This window comes from Arvicanthis niloticus, chromosome 4, assembly GCF_011762505.2.
Source record: "Arvicanthis niloticus isolate mArvNil1 chromosome 4, mArvNil1.pat.X, whole genome shotgun sequence".
NCBI lineage: Eukaryota > Metazoa > Chordata > Mammalia > Rodentia > Muridae > Arvicanthis > Arvicanthis niloticus.
The window spans coordinates 106,140,466-106,152,627 of NC_047661.1; positions in this window are offsets into that span (position 1 = coordinate 106,140,466).

Below are 12,162 nucleotides of genomic sequence, written 5' to 3' on the forward strand. Positions count from 1 at the left end.
AGGAAAGGAGGGGGGGGAGCCATAACTGACTGTCATGGCAAGTGCACAGCTCACCCATGCTATGTTCTTGCTAATCCATTTTGGGGTAGAATAAAATGATGCTCCAACACATAGCCCTCCTCTTTGCTCTAAGGGCACTCTATGCACCCCAGAGTATGTAAGAAGGAATGAGCTGGAACCAACCAACAAGGAAGCCTCCCCAAGGGTTGGCTGTTGTAGTAATGCAAGGTGTTATGCAAACTGGAAAGGGAGAAAAGCAATGAGTAACCCTACACAGGTGTAGAAACTGAACCACAACAATGGCTTGCTTGGAGGACCTTCCCAGTAGTGCAATAGCAGTACTGTTGTCCTGGGGATAACTGGCGGCTGTCTAAGTCTAATTGTACCAACAGTCTATTAAATGCATGCCTGATGCAGCTAACCTAACATGTGATTAAGATGAGAATGTCCCCTTATGTTTGTATACTTAGATACTTAGACCCAGTTGGTAGGACTGTTTGGGAAGGATTAAGAGGTGTGACTTTCAGAATGCTACGGATTCTCCCTTGGAGATGGAATGATTTCTGTCTAATCAGGAACTTGTCAGAATTTTCTTTCAAATAAGACTTCATAAGAGATTTTTTTCTATCATGTTTAATGTTCCAAATAGATTTTAAAAACTAGTTGAGTGCATATTACCTTTAGCTTCAAAAGATATCATGTTTATTTAAGAGGCATTTAACCATTATAAATGATTTTGATGACTTAAAAAATGTCAATACTGAGTTGTATATTTTAAAATAAATTTTATTAGTTTAATAAAAATTTTAAGAATCAAATTAAAAAAGAAAAAAGAGGTGTTGCTTTAAAGAAGGGGGGTGTCACTACATACAAACTTGTAGGTTTCAAAAGATTCTCATTACTCCCAATATGCTCTCTTCCTCCTGCTTGAGAATCATGATGTGTGTTCTCAGCTTTTTCTGCAGCAATCTATCATTATTCCTTCACACCATCATCATAGACTCTAATCCTGTAAAATTTTGAATCCAAATTAAACTCATTTATAACTTAACTTCTTCATGGTGCTTTATCATAGCAATAGAAAAGCAGTTAATAAACCTAGCCAGCTACTTGTGGCTAGTGAGTTCATAGAACCTGAAAGCCGTACTATAACTGCCACTTCTAGAAACCAAAAATATAATTTATTGTAATATATTATATATTTTTATATATACACATGCATATACATGTATAAATACATACACACACATATATGTGTATATATATGTATATATATACACATATATGTGTATATATATGTATATATACATATATATGTATATATATATATACACACACAGAGTGTGTGCATCCATCCTTAAACCCACAGATAATTCTGTCATCTTTCATCTAGCAAGTTTCTTTATATAGTAGATGAAAGCTACAGACAAAGACTTACAGCTGCTACAAGTAGAGAATAAGTGGCTGTAGGTTCCCTCCTCCAGTTGGTCCATTTACAGCATAATCACATATCTAAAGTCAAGGAATAATCTAGAAGAGGGGCAATAAGACTCTAAGGTCCAGAGCACCAAGACACCTGCTGCTAGATTGTGTCTTCTAGATAAAATGGGAATGATGAAGCTATAAAATCTCAACAATATGTCCACTAAGGAAAACCTATAATGATACCCACAATCTCCATGCCAACACATCCCTTCCCTTAAGTGAATTAATAGCTGCCTAAAGAGGAAGAATCCATTTTCTCCAGGAATGAACCCCTGATAGGTTATTGAAACCCACTTGTTGTCTCTAAATGTATCCTCAGGTGTCTTTCTACTACTCACTCATGATATCCCCAGCACTGAGACCTGCTTTCGGATCCATGAGACATGCGGCTCTCTTCTGCCTGCAACCCTGCTCTTCTGAGAGTGCCTATGCTCTTCTCTGACTTGTCTTAACTTCTTCCTCAGCATACCTCTAACTTCCACTAAATAGCGTGCCACGGTGTGGGCTCTCTTGACCACCATCTTCCTGTTTCTACATTTGCATGTTTTTGGTAGCTCTTTCATTAAACCAATTTGTGGTTTTGTGTTTATTTTTATGACCTGTACTTCCCACACTAGTCTGTATGTCCAATAAAGGTAGGAGGCATGGCTGGTTAATATACCGGTTTGATTGGTTGATTGATTGGTTGATTGATTGATTGGTTGGTTGGTTTGTTGGTTGGTTGGTTGGTTTTATTTTGTGGGTAGGTGCAACATTTTCAACACCCAGGACAATCAGTAAATGTACTGATTAAGTTAACAATTAACCTCTTCTCCTAACCTTAGATTGCGTTTGCTTAAAATACACATTATGCTTTCTGATTCCTCATATTTTGGTCTGCATTGGCTTTGTCATCCTACATTTTGAGCATATAATTTACCCATCATGGTAGCACCTGTCCTACAGTAGAGTAGGCTGCCTGCCTCTACCTCATGTGCTTCACGTGAATGGCACCTCTTCCCGTCCACAGCTATGTGTCTGTACAAGTAACATCTTCCCAAAGTTTCTATTTATTCTTTATCAATTTGTCATTTTCCATTTAAGGTTTACTTTTATTATATGATATTTGAAGATGAAATTTTATGAACTCTCAGTCAAGTATCCCATTTCACAATGGACAGCACCCAGAAGCTCAGCACTGCACAAACCCACAGCTCCCAGGGTCCCTGTGTACACTCAGCTCTTATCACTTACATTTGTGCAGTAAGACATAGTGGTAACTGTGATAATGTGGTTTAGAATTTTATTTTAGCAAGATAATTTTATATACAAGAATGTCATTTTTTTCCAATTTGTTTATGTGGTATAATTCAACTACTGATTTTACATTGTTTCTATTGTTTTTACTCTCTCACAATTAAAAAAGCTTAGGAAGACTGTTCTCATGAACTTAATATCTTTGTCTCGGGTTTTATCCTTAAAATGATTTTCTGGGAATACTTTGAATCCTACTTTTACAAAGTCAAAGGATGAAAGTTCCTCCTGGTCTCACTGTATCTTTGCTTCCCCAGTGGTCTGCCCACTGTGACCTCGCTCCCTCACCCCCACACTGTTCCACCATGACTCCTTTGTTGCTTTGGTTTTCATTCTAAACATCTCTCTTCTTCTGTACTTTTACTCATGCCTCCCATTCTCCCCACAGAGATTCTTCTGACGTCCTATGCTTTCATGCTCTCCAACATGTACATCACCAAGGTGGACCTGCTGATTTTTGCCAGATGCGCTTCGCTTTCTCTTTGGTGTTGCTATTTGAAATACCTGTGGAAGCAGCTTGTTTGCTGCTCAGCTCATCATTAATTACATTAAATTTATCAAACTTAACAAAATGTATAGCTAATGAAGCAATAACACCCAAATTAGTGGATGAGTTTTATGTCTAGGAAAGAAAAGAATCTATGTGGTTTTCTTGGATCTATAAGTAAACACATGAAAACAAACTTGGAACCTAAACATTTCCCATTTAATTGAATTTTCAGGAGTGAAATATGCATGCATATATGTATATAGATTGATATAGACATCGATATAAATTGAATACTGGAGAGTTCTTTTTCATTGCACTGTAGACACTGGCATTTAGTTTACAAAACTTCTCAATATTAAGACCATTGCTTCCCTGAAATCATGGGGTTATGAAATGTTTTGCATGTTCTGGCTGAATGAGAATGGTTTTTCAACCTCTGAGACATGGCTTTAAAATTCCTAGCAGATTTATTCTACAGATTGAGTTCACCCACCAATGCGTGCACACAGAGAACTTAGATATACAGTGAGCCATGTAGAGCTTAGCACAGAGCTGAGGTGACAGATATAGATCAACCAAATCCAAGCTACAGTGAAAACAAGGCATTGGGGACCATACAAAGGGTCTTGAGCTATTTGCAGAGAGCGTATGAGACATTCAGTCAGAAAGTAAAACTAGGGGTTGCAACCATAGCAGGAGAGAGTGCAAGCACTGCTATAGATTTAGATATTGTGGCTACACATCTTGGATTGTGCATCATGAAATTTCTATGACTATCTACCCAAATCCCCTTTGCCTCAGCCTAGGGCATGCATTTCTCCTTCTCCTCATTGTGCTCTTCATAAGAAGACTATACATTGAAATACATTCACACATTGAAAGAATTCATAGAAAAGACCATGTCATCAAGAATAATTAAGAATGGAACATGCTTATGATAGAAACAGAATATAAAGTGAGCTGTATGGAAATCACACATGACTGCTTGCATTCGTGTGCATGCACGCACGCGCACACACACACACACACCACAGCTGCAGCAGATGTGGCTTAACAACCCAGACGCTGGCAGGAATGCTGAGGTAGTACTCACACCATTACAGGGGGCTCCACTCATTTGTTTCTATATTTTAACTTAATGCACTAAAAGGTCGTTAAAGGCCCTGTGCCTTCACACTGGAAAATCTCACCAGGCTGTGCATATGCAGCCACCGGAGACCAAAGGATACAGTTCTAATGCAGTCATGCAGCTTATGTAGCACTCATGCTGTGCTGGCTTTGAACATTGTACAGTTCTGTGTTGTACTTACTCATTATCATCTGCATTGTAAAGGATATGCACCTCAGAACATTAATCACAAGCATCGTACAAAACTGCAAGGTTGAAATTCAAGCTAATAGGAAAGTACGCAAAGAGAGGGATGATGTTCCCAATGTGCATCACAGTGATCTCCCTCAGACCCATAGATGGAATAATCACAGTGATCTCCCGCAGATACATAGATAAAATGTATCTGATGGAGATATCTCTGGTTGCCTGCATGAAAGAGGAACATCTTTAATGATTACACCAGATTGACTTTTGAGATCTTGTTTTTTGATTTTTGTTTTATTAAGAATCCCTATATTCCTGTGTTTTGACTAGTGCTTAAAAATATCTTCATCACCTACTCCCTTACTTCACCATTTTTATTTAAGCACCATTATCTTGAAACTGAATTTAATTTTTAAAACTCCAAGAGCAACAAAAGGGAAATATTAGCTAATGAAAACATATTTGATGCTTTTGATATCATAAACAGGTTTCAATCTATATTTTAATATATATTTGTTCTCAAAACTATTACATCAGTTAAACATTTGTCAACAAACATACTTGTTATTACCATAGGGAAGTCAGTTAAAGACTCAGCTGCATTTGGCTTAGAGTGTTCAGCTGGGCTTCTCATTCTTAATATGTAGAAAGTCAGAATGGGATGAAATTAGATGGTACTCAAAGGTTCCTGACTGATCCAAAACTTCCAGAATTGAAATCTAGCTCATTCCTGTAATTTCAGGAGCTGATGCAGGAGGACAGTTAGAGGCTAGCCTAGGCTAAACTATGAGAATCTGATTCTTAAAATAAAAATAACAATAACAACAAAATTCCAGAACTATTAATGATGGGGGAAAAAAGACTCAGCCCAATAAATCCCCATCTATCTATATAATAAATAAAATTCCATTTCCCATCTCCTTTCTCTCTAGACCTCTGCAGACCAACATCATAATTCTTAAATATCAGTGAAGCACAGGGAAAGCATGGGAAATTAAAAACAAATGTTATCTTACACAGATTTGAATCTAATTTCCATTTATTTTATTCGTATATAAAGTGAAAATTTTTACAAACACATAAAGTATTAACTACTGTTCAGAGAGACAGCCTCCTGCTCCCTTTACCTCCAAGCCCTACAGCTTGAGGTGGGAGGGAAGGGCTTTTAACCCTTGTAGGTGAGTTGACAAATACCTTCTGATGTCTAAATAATGTGCTTTTACTTTGAGTTTCCAGCTGCATGTACTGTCTATTGACATCTTCTTAGAAGCTTTGGTTTTAGCTTTCTGGGTTGCCTGAAACTGTTTCCTCCCTTAACATGTCTCAGATAAGCTGTGACAGCAACATCTCATACCATAATGTGGATATAGGCTGGTTTATTGTGTGAATCTGGGAAACCACATATTCACAAAAGAAACACGAAATACACTAAGATCTGTTTAAGCTTTCTGAAAATTAAAAAAAAAAAAAAGCTGTCTTCCCAGAAAGGCATAATGATTGGCTTATTTTTAAATTCAACTGCTATTTTCTGTGTAGTTGATTAATTAAATTAATTCATATCCAAATGCAATGTCAATTATCAAGTTTATATGTGTGTGTATCTATATGTCTGTATGAACTCATACTGCAATCTAAGCCACATATTCCCATAGTCACTCCACCTCTCCCTTGAGATGGATGCCTTTCCCCATTTCATTTATTAAGTACAGGTAGACACTAGAAAGATAAAGATAGCTTAGCTACAGTGTAGATGCAGATAGCTAAAAGCCATATCTATCCTCTATGCATAAAACATAATTGCAAACAGAGATTGTCTGTGTTTGGTGTTTATTTGGTAAATAGCCACTGTTGACAATTTTTATTTTATTTTTATACATTTTCATTAAAATATAATTATATCATATGTTCTCCTTTCCTTTTCTACCTCCTGCTCCTCCCAAGTCTCTTCTTTCAAAGTCATTCTTCCTCTACTTTCAAATTGATAGTTTCTCCTCTCCCCATATGTGTATGTTCCCAATTATTATTATTACAGTTTTATGTCTGTGTATATATACACAAAATTATAAACAAAACCTGCTGAGTCCATTCTTGTTGGTCTTGTGTATATGGTCTCAGGGTTAACCAATTTTATTGGGTAGTCAGTTGGATGGTTCATCCCTGGGAGAGGCTGAGTCTTCTGTTCTTCACAGTCATCAGTTGCCTGTAGTTCCTTGTCCAAGGGTGGGATATTGTGAGATATTTTCCCCTTTCCATATTATCCTGTCTATGGATGTTGCCATTGTTCTGGTCCTGTTTATGCTGTCCTTTCTTGGAGAAACTGTATCACAGAACCATCTCTTATGTCATGTTCCCTGAGCCCTAGATGCAGGAATTGTGGTGTAGATACATCCACTAGGACTAGACTCCAAAGATCTCCTGTTCTCTGCTTTGTGTTCAATTATGCTTTTCTGGAATAGTCTCCATTTTTTCCTTAAGGGAAACTTTTTTGATGATGGAAAAGCCATATATATCTGTGTATATTAGAAGGTAATATACTACTACTGCACTGCTAGACCAGCAACATTCTTAACTATAGTTTAAGTGATGATAACATTTTAATGTGCCAGTACAAACACCAAATTCTTTATTACCTAAAATCCATTGTCTTAATCTTAGTATATAGATCTTATTATGGCTAGTTTGAAATTTTAACTCTAGTAAAATAATTCAATATAGTAATAATCTATATAACTTATTTCCCCTGGATATATTTAAATGTTTAAGTCTTTTAGACCTTTTAAAATTTGTTATTTAGTCAAAACACATTCTGTGCACAAGAAGCAGAAGTTACACTCATTTTCAAACCGACAAAAGAAATCAGAGGAAATATTGGTAGCAGATATCTACATGTGAGATTAATTTTTTTTCTTTTACATTCTGGTTTTCATTGTCAATACCAAAAGTGGATATAGAATACACAAAGCCACGCTTAGGCAAGCATAACCCAAGATGTTTTCAAAATACCTGGACCCATATCACTTGGTCACCATAGCAACTCTTCAAAAAAAAAATCAAAAGAAATACAGCATGCTTTATTCTACCAAGGCAAAACTGAAGCTAAAGAAAGAAATAATCCATGGAACTACAGTAAGTCACTGTCAGAACAGTCACCAAAACCTATGTTTCTAATACCTAGGCCATAGATCCTGTAATTCATATTATAATAATTATCTATGCATGCTTTCCTGTCTTGTTTTCCTTGGTTTTTCTCTAATTCTCTTTTTTTTCAGGTTTCCCTATACAATGTGATACACAACACATAGAGTTACACCTTTCTCATTGTTTCTAGACAAAGGCTTTTTCCCTACATCTTTCCACATGCTTGTCCATACTGATATAAACACGGACACATGCATGTATATAACCAAGCACACAAATATCATTCACATGGGAGACGCTTCTACAGCATTCGATTCCCAGTTAGAAATCAAGCCTCACAACACCCCAGTTCTACAAGAAATCAACGTCAATATTCACTGTTATTTTAAAGATGATGTGACTTCAAAGTTAAACATTGTCTACAAAGAAAAAAAGACTCTACAGAGGTGCATAGAAACTGAAGTCATTGCTATTTTCAAATGTAGCATTTACTATTTGTATTAGTTTTTAGAAGTTTCAAACCTTAGACTTCGAGGCACTTAATCAGCTGGAACAATGGCATAGCTATGTCTCACCTAAAAGCCCTTGCTTGGCATTTGACTTTTGTGTCCCCCTTGTCATATGCTATTGTCACAGTCTTTGACCAATCCCTTAACTTGCACTTCAGATGGAGAAAGCGACAGCATTTTCCCCTCAGTGATTATAGAGAGGATTCTTTAAAGCTGTAATTGGAACTGAAGAGATAGCTCAGAAGTTAAGAGGGCTTACTGTACTTGCAGCGGACCTAGGTTCAGTTCCTAACATCTACATGGTTCACAACATTATTAACTCCAGTTCCAGGGGATCCAACCTCCTCGTCTTTCCTTCTCAGGCACTGTAGACATGTGGTGCACATACATACACACATACATACATACACACATACATACATACACACATACATACATACATATATACATACATGCAGGCAGGCAGAGCACTTACACACACAAAATAAATATAACATACCATAATCATATAAAGTGCATACAACACTGGGGTGTGCACAGTAAGAGCTCAGTGGGTGAGGCCCACTGTTAACAAGGTTACTGATGATGTTTTGGATACACTGGAAGAAGCTAAGCTTTTATATGCGTTTTTAAGCAGTAAACTTCTTCAGACTGACTAGCAATGTTTTCACTCTCTCTGTGTGTCCTGGAAGGAATTTTCAACATTCAAAATGGCAGATAATAAAAAGTGTGTCGACTAGCTTCCATGACAGCTTCATAAAGGAAACTGAAATCCCAAAGAGATCCTGAGTTTTCAGCACTTCCATGAGAAAAGAAGAGGTGGCCACAAGCACTTCCGTGACAGGTTAACTGTGGCTGCTAATGGCCAGAGGACTGGATGTTAGGTTGACATCAGGTGTCATTCAGCAATTGAAAATTTAGCTGGAAGTTTGTCTTCTTCTGTCTTTGGATGTCTCATGCTTAAGGGTAATAGTTGCTTTGGTGATATCAATTGAACATACTATTAATTGAACATGCAGCACTCTGGTAAAATAATTACCACATTTGCGTAAGAAGTGTACTAGAATATTCATGTTAAAAAAAAAAAGAAAGAAAAGAAAACACCTGTTTTGATGTTAACCATCTAAAGTTCACCAACTTTCAAATAACTGGCAACCAAAAGGAATTAAGTTTGCTATCATGATAGAGAACTCCTGTTTAATAACTAGGTTGTATAAACAATGTCTTTCATATATAAAGTACAATGTCACCCAAGGTTCATTAATGACAAACCACTCCAAGGATATCCAGGAATATCTGGACCACTGTGGGACCGCAAATATCCTTCCTATGTGCCTTTCTGTGCACTCAAGGAGAGTTACTCAAACTCAATGTGGCTCCTTAGTTAGGAGATTTCTGGACAGAGAAAGTGGCCGACACTGATCACCCATCAAGATGTTCATGTTCAAGCTCGCTGCCTTTCACTTAGCACTCTGTCGACCAACTGGAAAATAATTTGTTTGAGCCAGTAAGGCTTACAGTTATTTATTCTTTATCCTTGATTTTTCAGAGAGCGCCTAGCAGCACCACCAGTGACCCTCGCTGGAAGCAGACGGCATAGGAGAGGGACAAGATTCTGATGCTGTGCTTACTTTCAGCAACTGTAGCCGAGCTTTCCCAGCGCTACCCCCTTGATCCCGTGGCTCATGTAGGCTCAGCACTCAGCAGTGCACGCCGGCTTTCATCTAATTCTCACTTCATTTTCCTCCGGCTTTTGTCTCAGGACAAGTCTTAGAAAAGAAAAAAAAAGAAGAAGAAGAAAACTAAAAGAAAGGATGTCATGGGCCTGGCATGTGGGGAGCAGTGGGGGCGATGGTGGGAGGAAGGCGTGCTAATTACCACAGCCATAATTCCAGGCCAAAATGTTAGTCTACTATGACTGTTCTTGGGGGCAGTCCCTCAGTGTCTACATAACCCTACTTCTCTCTCTATCCCTTCAGCAAGGTTCTGTCTCTTCAACAGCAACCATCTCTCCATTGGGATCACTGACTCAGACCCAAGGAAAAGAATCCCTTGAGAGGCACTCAGATGAGGAACACCTTTGAAGGTTGCTCCAAATGGGCGGGGAACAGATCATGACTTGCAAAAAATAAAAAAATCTGGTGTCCATTTGTGTGTGTGTGTGTGTGTGTGTGTGTGTGTGTGTGTGTGTGTGTTCAAAATCACACAGTTGACATAAGATGGTAGCCATTTGATACCTTTCCAGTACTACAATCAACTCTTCTCCAAGGAAGACATGCTTTTGGTCTACTTTGTGATAAAGGTAGTTTCACTAATTGGACTCATAACATTTGCCTCAGGGGAGATCCATGCTATGCTTGGAGGCATTTGCACACATGTGTTCAATCTCTTTACATATTTTGTATAAAATTAGCATCCATTAAAAAGAAATGCCACTACCAGCCACAACAAAACACAAAACCAATGACTCTGCTACAGAACAAGCCCTTACTAAGTATAGTAAAGTAGAAATTTCTGGTTTTGAAAAACCTAAGCCTATAATGTATCTCCTAATACGATTTAGCAGAAAAGTGTTGGGAGACAGATCTTCATGCCTAACTGGGCTATGCCTGCTCTATCCAATTTATTCTCAGCTTTAAACACTCCTCTCCTTTAATTAAGAATTATCAGAACTGTTGTATATGTAAAACAGAGACAGGGAGGAAAGGAGTGTCTTTTTAAATATTTCTAGAAATAGATCTATCTGAGGAATTCCACTGCTCGAGTTTGGTCCAAGGCACCAGCATTTGGGCTTGATTAAATATGTTAGTTTTATAATGTTCCCCCTGCTCATATCCTGGCCTTGTACCCTGTCTAATTGCAACACAAAATAAAAGGCCTAAGTTGTATGGTCCAGGCAAATGAAAGCTCAAAGCATCATACTCAACAAAAGAGACATGCAAATGAGGGCACCCAACATCCCTTCATTCATGGTCTGTTTTTTGCAAGTTACCCTAAGTGTTTTCATTAGTTATTTGACATCATGCTTCTAAGAGACAAGCAGGCATCTGTTAGGTGAATATAGCCCTCACAGATGGTGGAGGAGAGCCTCACACCATACCTCAGGGAGCAGTTCCACCTGTTGCTGCAAGCCACTATCAACAATGTGCTGGGGAGAGGCCCTGGGACCTGCTCATAGGATGATGGACCCCAGTGGTACAAATGAAGAAACAGACATTCCCTGTGTCTAAGCAAGGGAGAGAAGGAGAGTCCAAGAAAGCCAGGAGAGACAAGATTAAACATAGATGTTATTCCTCAAAAACAATCTAACATTTTCTGTCTGGTGTTTTTACCCCATTTTCTATTTAATTTATTATTTAATCAGTTATTCATTTTCAAACTTAAAAAATGTCAAATACTGTGGGCAAAAAAGAAAATGAAAGAAAGTATAGCACTGATGGTGAAATGTATAGATATCTTAGAGAATAATTTTGTAATAAATTTGACTGAAATTCTTTGATTCTTATGACAATGCTAAACTCTTCTCAAAGGATATCCTCTCTTTTAAAAATTATCTCTCCAATCTCTGTTGCGTTGTCTCAAAAATCCTCATTTGTTAGACGTAGATTAGAATTGCAAGTTTATAACTATTCATACAATATTTTGAGCCATAAACCAGTTATATAAACTTTCAGCAATCCCTTAAACCCATGTCAAGTAAAGAGTAAGGAAGACAGAGAGAGAGAGAGAGAGAGAGAGAGAGAGAGAGAGAGAGAGAGAGAGAGACAGAGACAGAGACAGAGACAGAGACAGAGAGACAGAGAGAGACCTTGTCAAGGTGCACCTGGAGAGGTTTCATAATGAAACATGAGGAGTGTGTTCCCTGTCCACCCAGGGTGACACTTCCTTCCCATCTTCTGCTCCAACACCAGATGATGTTCCACAGATGCATA